This window comes from Mytilus edulis, chromosome 12 (assembly GCF_963676685.1).
Source record: "Mytilus edulis chromosome 12, xbMytEdul2.2, whole genome shotgun sequence".
Lineage (NCBI taxonomy): Eukaryota > Metazoa > Mollusca > Bivalvia > Mytilida > Mytilidae > Mytilus > Mytilus edulis.
Genome location: NC_092355.1, coordinates 55,360,163 through 55,371,530, shown reverse-complemented (window position 1 = coordinate 55,371,530; position 11,368 = coordinate 55,360,163). Strand labels below are relative to the sequence as shown.

The following is an 11,368-nucleotide window of genomic DNA, read 5'->3' as shown; positions in this document are numbered from 1 at the left end:
AAAGTAATTAAACAATTTGGTTTCTTAACAAAATAAGATGATTCAATATCAATCCTTTTACAATAGATTTTGATAACATCTAATATTATTCAGGAAAACTACAAGTACCATTAAATGGTTTAGGAAAAAAACTAATTTTGTTTATTTAAATTTTCTTCAAATCTGAAAACAAGAGTTGTGCACAAACAATCACCGAAAAGACTTATTTTCCAAATGTCCACCTAGTTATCATAAAATTTTGATAAATGTTCATTAAAAATGCTAATCATAATGAAAAATGTTCTTATATATCTGAATCAAGTGAATCTTATGAAAAGAAATTATTTAAAGAAATTGTCTTGAAACTTATTAAATATGTTATCTTCAGTTTGGTTAATTTCTTTCAAAATTTGTCAGACTCTCCAGAAAAAATAAAGTGCACTTCTAAAGATGGTGACACTTTAATGGTCTATTAACTATCATTTTTTTTCAGTGTATTATATTGTTGATAGTGCTGGACTGGCATGATACATATTCTTGGTATACATTTACAAAGAATATTTCAATCAACCTAGGCCTTTAAGATAAAGTTAATAATTGCAGGGACTTGAATGAATTAAGACTTTTAAAGTCCTTAATAAAAAATGAATTTAAAGAAAAATCTAAAAATAATAACTTATCATAAAAACTGTAAAGTTAACTTGATTGTGTCAATTAAGGTAGAGAATTTTTGGTCATAATTTAGAAATAGAAAATAGTGGACAATATAAAATTCCTAGAAGGATAGAATGTGTAGGTCAATGAAGAACACCTATTCCTTGATTGTAAAATTAACAAAACAACTTTGAGATATAAATCTATTTGAAAATTATTTACCTTCTCATTAAAATGTCTCTAACCCAAGAACAAAAAGTAAAAGAAATGCTTAACCTCTAAAACATGGATCATGTTTAAAATATCATATGACAATAAAAATATTATCAAATTTTGCTGTACTGAATATTTCTAATACTTATAAATATTTTATTCAATAAAGAAATAATGAATTGCCTAAATTTTATTTAGCATAAGTCCTAAAGACAATCTTAATCATATGTTAAGATCAGTCTATCTACAATAATAAACCATTTTGATTTTAGAAAATTAATTTGAGAAACATCTAGTCAATAGAAAAAGACAGGCATTGTAAATGTTTGCAGTATATTTGAAAATGAGATTCATTTATTCTTCACTACCAAAAAATAGACTTAATATAAAAAATAACTTAAATTGATCAAAAATTATTTAAAAGGTATAATATCAAAACTAATAGTCAGGAGACAATTATTTTTTAATTAATTAAACTGTTTGTTCAACTAGTTTTATTGTTTCATTTTATTTTTGAATTTCTTGTCATAATCACAGTTATTAAATTTGACAATTACATACATGTATACTTTACCTGAGACACCTGACCTGTAAGTTATATAATTTTAACACTTCAATGCATTCAAGATTTCCCTTTATCCTTGACTAGTTTTTGAGTAATACCTTGTGTATTAAAAAAGCAACAGGGGGTAAGATGATGAACATATAGGGCCACCATGGTGAACATATTTTTTATGGCCACCATTAATAAGATAAAGTCACAGGTAGTACTGTACTTAGATTTTTATACGACCGCAAAAATTTTCGTCGTATATTGCTATCACGTTGGCGTCGTCGTCGTCGTCCGGCGTCCGAATACTTTTAGTTTTCGCACTCTAACTTTAGTAAAAGTGAATGGAAATCTATGAAATTTTAACACAAGGTTTATGACCACAAAAGGAAGGTTGGTATTGATTTTGGGAGTTTTGGTCCCAACATTTTAGGAATTAGGGGCCAAAAAGGGCCCAAATAAGCATTTTCTTGGTTTTCGCACTATAACTTTAGTTTAAGTTAATAGAAATCTATGAAATTTTGACACAAGGTTTATGACCACAAAAGAACGGTTGGGATTGATTTTGGGAGTTTTGGTCTCAACAGTTTAGGAATTAGGGGCCAAAAAAGGGCCCAAATAAGCATTATTCTTGGTTTTCGCACAATAACATTAGTTTAAGTAAATAGAAATCAATGAAATTTAAACACAATGTTAATGACTACAAAAGGAAGGTTGGTATTGATTTTGGGAGTTTAGGTCCCAACAGTTTAGGAATTAGGGGCCAAAAAGGGACCCAAATAAGCATTTTTCTTGGTTTTCGCACCATAACGTTAGTATAAGTAAATAGAAATCTATGAAATTTAAACACAAGGTTTATGACCATAAAAGAAAGGTTGGGTTTGATTTTGGGAGTTTTGGTCCCAACATAATAAGGGGCCCAAAGGGTCCAAAATTAAACTTTTGTTTGATTTCATCAAAATTGAATAATTGGGGTTCTTCGATATGCTGAATCTAACTGTCATGACTGTGTATGTAGATTCTTAACTTTTGGTCCCGTTTTCAAATTGGTCTACATTAAGGTCCAAAGGGTCCAAAATTAAACTTAGTTTGATTTTGACAAAAAATGAATCAGTTAGGTTCTTTGATATGCTGAATCTAAAAATGTACTTAGATTCTTGATTATTGGCCCAGTTTTCAAGTTGGTCCAAATCGGGGTCCAAAATTAAACTTTGTTTGATTTCATCAAAAATTGAATAAATGGGGTTCTTTGATATACCAAATCTAACTGTGTATGTAGATTCTTCATTTTTGGTCCTGTTTTCAAATTGGTCTACACTAAAGTCCAAAGGGTCCAAAATTAAACTTAGTCTGATTTTAACAAAAATTGAAATCTTGAAGTTCTTTGATATGCTGAATCCAAAAATGTACTTAGATTTTTATACGACCGCAAATTTTGAAAAAATTTTCGTCGTATATTGCTATCACGTTGGCGTCGGCAGCGTCGTCGTCGTCGTCCGGCGTCCGAATACTTTTAGTTTTCGCACTCTAACTTTAGTAAAAGTGAATGGAAATCTATGAAATTTTAACACAAGGTTTATGACCACAAAAGGAAGGTTGGTATTGATTTTGGGAGTTTTGGTCCCAACATTTTAGGAATTAGGGGCCAAAAAGGGCCCAAATAAGCATTTTCTTGGTTTTCGCACTATAACTTTAGTTTAAGTTAATAGAAATCTATGAAATTTTGACACAAGGTTTATGACCACAAAAGAACGGTTGGGATTGATTTTGGGAGTTTTGGTCTCAACAGTTTAGGAATTAGGGGCCAAAAAAGGGCCCAAATAAGCATTATTCTTGGTTTTCGCACAATAACATTAGTTTAAGTAAATAGAAATCAATGAAATTTAAACACAATGTTAATGACTACAAAAGGAAGGTTGGTATTGATTTTGGGAGTTTAGGTCCCAACAGTTTAGGAATTAGGGGCCAAAAAGGGACCCAAATAAGCATTTTTCTTGGTTTTCGCACCATAACGTTAGTATAAGTAAATAGAAATCTATGAAATTTAAACACTAGGTTTATGACCATAAAAGAAAGGTTGGGTTTGATTTTGGGAGTTTTGGTCCCAACATAATAAGGGGCCCAAAGGGTCCAAAATTAAACTTTTGTTTGATTTCATCAAAATTGAATAATTGGGGTTCTTTGATATGCTGAATCTAACTGTCATGACTGTGTATGTAGATTCTTAACTTTTGGTCCCGTTTTCAAATTGGTCTACATTAAGGTCCAAAGGGTCCAAAATTAAACTTAGTTTGATTTTGACAAAAAATGAATCAGTTAGGTTCTTTGATATGCTGAATCTAAAAATGTACTTAGATTCTTGATTATTGGCCCAGTTTTCAAGTTGGTCCAAATCGGGGTCCAAAATTAAACTTTGTTTGATTTCATCAAAAATTGAATAAATGGGGTTCTTTGATATACCAAATCTAACTGTGTATGTAGATTCTTCATTTTTGGTCCTGTTTTCAAATTGGTCTACACTAAAGTCCAAAGGGTCCAAAATTAAACTTAGTCTGATTTTAACAAAAATTGAAATCTTGAAGTTCTTTGATATGCTGAATTCAAAAATGTACTTAGATTTTTTATTATGGGCCCAGTTTTCAAGTTGGTCCAAATCAGGATCTAAAATTATTATATTAAGTATTGTGCAATAGCAAGTCTTTTCAATTGCACAGTATTGCGCAATGGCAAGAAATATCTAATTGCACAATATTGTGAAATATCAAAAAAAAATTTAATTAGAGTTATCTTTCTTTGTCCAGAATAGTAAGCAAGAAATATCTAATTGCAAAGTATTGTGCAATAGCAAGATTTTCTTTTAATTGGAGTTATCTTTCTTTGTCCAGAATCAACTTAAATCTTTGTTATATACAATATACAATGTATATTCACTTTTTACTACCAACTGATAAATTAAAATAATCTTTACCATTCAGTGATAACAAGCAGTTTTTATACATCTTAATATTTTATGATGTATTTAAATGAGTAGTTATTGTTGCAAACTCCATTAGAAATTTTAATTGAGATTAGTTTTGGAATAAGGGAAAGGGGGATGTGATTAAAAAAATTGGGTTCAATTTTTCTCATTTGAAATTTCATAAATAAAAAAGAAAATTTCTTCAAACATTTTTTTGAGAGGATTAATATTCAACAGCATAGTGAATTGCTCTAAGAGAAACAAAAATTTTAAGTTCATTAGAACACATTCATTCTGTGTCAGAAACCTATGCTGTGTCAACTATTTAATCACAATCCAAATTTAGAGCTGAATCCAGCTTGAATGTTGTGTCCATACTTGCCCTAACCGTTCAGGGTTCAACCTCTGCGGTCGTATAAAGCTACGCCCTGCGGAGCATCTGGTTTATTATGGGCCCAGTTTTCAAGTTGGTCCAAATCAGGATCTAAAATTATTATATTAAGTATTGTGCTATAGCAAGTCTTTTCAATTGCACAGTATTGCGCAATGGCAAGAAATATCTAATTGCACAATATTGTGAAATATCAAAAAATTTTTTAATTAGAGTTATCTTTCTTTGTCCAGAATAGTAAGCAAGAAATATCTAATTGCAAAATATTGTGCAATAGCAAGATTTTTTTTTAATTGGAGTTATCTTTCTTTGTCCAGAATCAACTTAAATCTTTGTTATATACAATATACAATGTATATTCACTTTTTACTACCAACTGATAAATTAAAATAATCTTTACCATTCAGTGATAACAAGCAGTTTTTTTACATCTTAATATTTTATGATGTATTTAAATGAGTAGTTATTGTTGCAAACTCCATTAGAAATTTTAATTGAGATTAGTTTTGGAATAAGGGAAAGGGGGATGTGATTAAAAAAATTGGGTTCAATTTTTCTCATTTGAAATTTCATAAATAAAAAAGAAAATTTCTTCAAACATTTTTTTGAGAGGATTAATATTCAACAGCATAGTGAATTGCTCTAAGAGAAACAAAAATTTTAAGTTCATTAGAACACATTCATTCTGTGTCAGAAACCTATGCTGTGTCAACTATTTAATCACAATCCAAATTTAGAGCTGAATCCAGCTTGAATGTTGTGTCCATACTTGCCCTAACCGTTCAGGGTTCAACCTCTGCGGTCGTATAAAGCTACGCCCTGCGGAGCATCTGGTTGAGTATGGGCCCAGTTTTCAAGTTGGTTCAAATCAGGATCCAAAATTATTATATTAAGTATTGTGCAATAGCAAGAAATTTTCAATTGCACAGTATTCAGCAATAGCAAGAAATCTTCAATTGCACACAGTATTGTGCAATAGCAAGCAATTTTCAATTGCACAGTATTGCGCAATAGCAAGAAATCTTCAATTGCACAGTATTGTGCAATAGCAAATATTTTCAATTGCACAGTATTGCGCAATAGCAAGAAATATCTAATTGCACAATATTGTGCAATAGCAAGAAATTTTCAATTGGAGTTATCTTTCTTTGTCCAGAATAGTAGTTGAATCAACTTAAATCATTGTTTTATACAATATACAATGTATATTCACTTTTACTACCAACTGATAAATTAAAACAATCTTTACCATTCAGTGATAACAAGCACTTTATTTTACATTTTAATATTTTATGATGTATTTAAATGAGTAGTTATTGTTGCAAACTCCATTAGGAATTTGAATTGAGATCAGTTTTGGAAAAAGGGAAAGGGGGATGTGAAAAAAAAATGGGGGGGGGGGGGGGTAAATTTTTCTCATTTCAGATTTCATAAATAAAAAGAAAATTTCTTCAAACATTTTTTTGAGAGGATTAATATTCAACAGCATAGTGAATTGCTCTAAAGGCAAAAAAAATATTTTAAGTTCATAAGACCACATTCATTCTGTGTCAGAAACCTATGCTGTGTCAACTATTTAATCACAATCCAAATTTAGAGCTGAATCCAGCTTAAATGTTGTGTCCATACTTTCCCCAACTGTTCAGGGTTCAACCTCTGCGGTCGTATATAGCTGCGCCCTGCGGAGCATCTGGTTAATTTTTTTAAAACCATTTCTAGAAACATCAAATGCGGTGATTTAAATACATACATAATAATTAAGAAATTATTATTGTCTTGAGATCATTAGGCCACGCTTAAAATATTTTGGTTTGCCCAAACCCTACCCAAAGGTTGAGACAGTGGGTAGGTATATATAGGTAGGCATTTTCTTTTTTTTTGAAAAAAAAAAGAAATTGAAGTATCAGATGTTTATTAGTCTTCATGCCTATCTGATTGAAAAAAAAACTTCTTCAAATCAGGACAAGAAAAGAATTTGAATAGGCAGTTTTTTTCTGGGAAGGTAGCAATCGGGCAAACAAACCTATTATTTATTATGGCCTTAGCTATAAATTCACTTTTAGAAGTCACAATTAATCAGGGGTGTGGAAATATTTGCTGTGGGCACTTGTCCCAGCTGGGCAAGTAAAATTGTAAAGTTCATTTGTCCGGAAAAAAAGTTACTTGCCCTAATGGTCTCAATAAATATTGAAGAATTTTATTGTAGTTAATATATGATTGTTAGTATTGTTTTGCATCACAAACAAATGTTTTTCATTTGTTTATTATGTGTAAAAATTAAGGAAAGTAGGTTAACATCTATCATGTCTATGGGACAGAAACCTTACAGCAAACCAACCAACGAAATGACATGTAAAGGTAATTTTGCAGCAGTTTTTGAATAAAAATTGTAGCCAGTAGGTACATAGGCCAAAAAAAATATGTCTGTTTCCTGTTTCCCGACCGACCCTGACTCAAACCCCCCCACCCTATATCTTTTTATTCAAATCCGGAAAAAAATCGTTTCCGGTCCGGAAAAATTCGTTTCCGGTCCGGGAAAAATTCATTTCCGGTCTGATCCAGATCCGTATTTTACTATGCCCAAACAATCAAAATGGCTGCTCCCAGCACAAATGTGCTACAATTAAGGTAGCAATAAACAGTTAGGAAAAAATACTAAAATTTGCCCTTATGAATTTTACCATCCCCCTTTCATTGCTTTCCTGCAATATCAAGCTTACTGTTTGTGTCATATATGGGCATATGTATGTAATAAGAATCTTCCATAGATTTTATATCCAGTATATAAAATGGTAAAATATAATTTCTTTTTGGTGTATCCATGGCAACAATCTGCATTTATTTGTTATAAAATATTGCAAAAAGGGGGGGAAAGATGTCACATATTTCCCCAAAATTTGGCTAAAAGTAGAATTTCAATCATTTGAAGTAATACCTTTTCTGAAACTGTGTACATATATCATTCAGCAAATCCAATGAAAATCATATGTCTTTCATCTCATTTTTTTGTAAAATTGCGTCAAAAACTTCGCGTAGAAAAAGAGTGTTTGTAAACAGTACATTAATTTCTGGACCGATGGCCGGTCTAGCTATGAAAATACGGATGGTCAAACAGAAAACAGCCCATAAAACATGTAAAAAATAATCTTGATGAACTTATAAACCATCTTTGAAGACTAAATTAGCACTCATCTGTCTAAAAATGATTTTTATTACACAATAACTTTCCTATTTTAAAAATCCACAGGGGCCAAAATGCGAAACTAAACTCCTAACTGTGTATTGCTACCTTAATAGTAAATATTTTTTTCAAATTCTCCCTTTTAACTTATTTTCTGAGTTCTGCTAGCTAATACGAGAAAAATGGCCTTTTATTTTTGAAAATTGGTTGAGTAATGAATATTTTATGAAGGTTAGCAGTTGACACTGAAACGCGACAAAAACTGATTTTAAAGAAAGGTGCCAAGTCAAAGTGTAAAATCTTGTCTCTACCTCAATTTTTAGCCAAATCTTAAAAACTGTACCTCTTTTGTCAGTTTTTTAATGTTGAATATCTTAATAAGATCTCTGATGATGCAACATTGTATAACATTTAGCAATTTCAAGCATAAAAATGTTAATCTTTATGCTTATTGCATACCAAAGACTTGATTAAAAAACTTGGTGATAGGGAATCAATTTCTTACATCTGATTTAACTATACATTTAATATATACCAAAATGTAACATGAAATCTTGATAAAAACAATAATTTGATATATTCGCAAGAAAAAAAAACAACGCATTCAATACTTAGGCTACTACATGCAGCCCAATCCATCAGAAGCAAGAGTTAAGCCATAGAGTACAAATATAAGCCTTGTGTCAAAATGTCTAATTTTGGTTGCTAAGGACTGTAAACAATAAAATTGGCATATATTGTCATTCTTAAACACTTAATTTACTCAGAAGTTGATATAGAATCTAAATATCAATAGATTTGTGGCATGAAAAGTCTTAAATTATACAATTCTGAGCTTGGTAAGTATGCCATAAGGTAGCAATAAACAGTTAGGAAAAAATACTAAAATTTGCCCTTATGAATTTTACCATCCCCCTTTCATTGCTTTCCTGCAATATCAAGCTTACTGTTTGTGTCATATATGGGCATATGTATGTAATAAGAATCTTCCATAGATTTTATATCCAGTATATAAAATGGTAAAATATAATTTCTTTTTGGTGTATCCATGGCAACAATCTGCATTTATTTGTTATAAAATATTGCAAAAAGGGGGGGAAAGATGTCACATATTTCCCCAAAATTTGGCTAAAAGTAGAATTTCAATCATTTGAAGTAATACCTTTTCTGAAACTGTGTACATATATCATTCAGCAAATCCAATGAAAATCATATGTCTTTCATCTCATTTTTTTGTAAAATTGCGTCAAAAACTTCGCGTAGAAAAAGAGTGTTTGTAAACAGTACATTAATTTCTGGACCGATGGCCGGTCTAGCTATGAAAATACGGATGGTCAAACAGAAAACAGCCCATAAAACATGTAAAAAATAATCTTGATGAACTTATAAACCATCTTTGAAGACTAAATTAGCACTCATCTGTCTAAAAATGATTTTTATTACACAATAACTTTCCTATTTTAAAAATCCACAGGGGCCAAAATGCGAAACTAAACTCCTAACTGTGTATTGCTACCTTAATAGTAAATATTTTTTTCAAATTCTCCCTTTTAACTTATTTTCTGAGTTCTGCTAGCTAATACGAGAAAAATGGCCTTTTATTTTTGAAAATTGGTTGAGTAATGAATATTTTATGAAGGTTAGCAGTTGACACTGAAACGCGACAAAAACTGATTTTAAAGAAAGGTGCCAAGTCAAAGTGTAAAATCTTGTCTCTACCTCAATTTTTAGCCAAATCTTAAAAACTGTACCTCTTTTGTCAGTTTTTTAATGTTGAATATCTTAATAAGATCTCTGATGATGCAACATTGTATAACATTTAGCAATTTCAAGCATAAAAATGTTAATCTTTATGCTTATTGCATACCAAAGACTTGATTAAAAAACTTGGTGATAGGGAATCAATTTCTTACATCTGATTTAACTATACATTTAATATATACCAAAATGTAACATGAAATCTTGATAAAAACAATAATTTGATATATTCGCAAGAAAAAAAAACAACGCATTCAATACTTAGGCTACTACATGCAGCCCAATCCATCAGAAGCAAGAGTTAAGCCATAGAGTACAAATATAAGCCTTGTGTCAAAATGTCTAATTTTGGTTGCTAAGGACTGTAAACAATAAAATTGGCATATATTGTCATTCTTAAACACTTAATTTACTCAGAAGTTGATATAGAATCTAAATATCAATAGATTTGTGGCATGAAAAGTCTTAAATTATACAATTCTGAGCTTGGTAAGTATGCCATAAGGTAGCAATAAACAGTTAGGAAAAAATACTAAAATTTGCCCTTATGAATTTTACCATCCCCCTTTCATTGCTTTCCTGCAATATCAAGCTTACTGTTTGTGTCATATATGGGCATATGTATGTAATAAGAATCTTCCATAGATTTTATATCCAGTATATAAAATGGTAAAATATAATTTCTTTTTGGTGTATCCATGGCAACAATCTGCATTTATTTGTTATAAAATATTGCAAAAAGGGGGGGAAAGATGTCACATATTTCCCCAAAATTTGGCTAAAAGTAGAATTTCAATCATTTGAAGTAATACCTTTTCTGAAACTGTGTACATATATCATTCAGCAAATCCAATGAAAATCATATGTCTTTCATCTCATTTTTTTGTAAAATTGCGTCAAAAACTTCGCGTAGAAAAAGAGTGTTTGTAAACAGTACATTAATTTCTGGACCGATGGCCGGTCTAGCTATGAAAATACGGATGGTCAAACAGAAAACAGCCCATAAAACATGTAAAAAATAATCTTGATGAACTTATAAACCATCTTTGAAGACTAAATTAGCACTCATCTGTCTAAAAATGATTTTTATTACACAATAACTTTCCTATTTTAAAAATCCACAGGGGCCAAAATGCGAAACTAAACTCCTAACTGTGTATTGCTACCTAAGGTTTAAAAAATGTCAGCACTGGGAGGATTATACAATTAAAGCTTCTTTAAAGGGATTAAATCATTTTGGGGTACAGGACCCTAACCAAACATGACATGTTACCGACTGCAAATCTGACAGGGAGTGCAAAAATAAAAAAAAAATAAAAAAAAAAAAAAAAAAAAAAAAAATCCCGACCTACCGACCCTGATTTATTTGCCTTGGAAGCAGGAAACAGACAAATATTTTTTTTTGGCCATATAATGACATACTAATTAAGAAAAGAGGACAGTGAGTGAAGAAATGGAAATTAAATACATGTGTAATGGATAAACTTGATTTTTTTGCTGTTTCTCTCAACCGACACACTTGTTTTGTTTTGTTTTTGTTTTTATACGACCGCAAAAATTTTAATTTTTTGGTCGTATATTGCTATCACGTTGTCGTCGTCGGAGGCGTCGTCGTCGTCGGTGGCGTCGTCGTCGTCCGAATACTTTTAGTTTTCGCACTCTAACTTTAGTAAAAGTGAATAG

The 11,368-nt window shown here is 30.8% G+C and overlaps 1 long non-coding RNA gene across 1 annotated transcript; it reads left to right on the top strand.

Annotated features, from left to right (window-relative positions):
- The first annotated feature begins 7,293 nt into the window (after window positions 1-7,293).
- On the top strand, window positions 7,294-10,968 carry LOC139497293 (uncharacterized). The gene is made up of 2 exons (XR_011657742.1): window positions 7,294-7,374; window positions 10,857-10,968. It is a non-coding gene; the product is annotated as an uncharacterized lncRNA (long non-coding RNA).
- The last annotated feature ends 400 nt before the right edge of the window (window positions 10,969-11,368 follow it).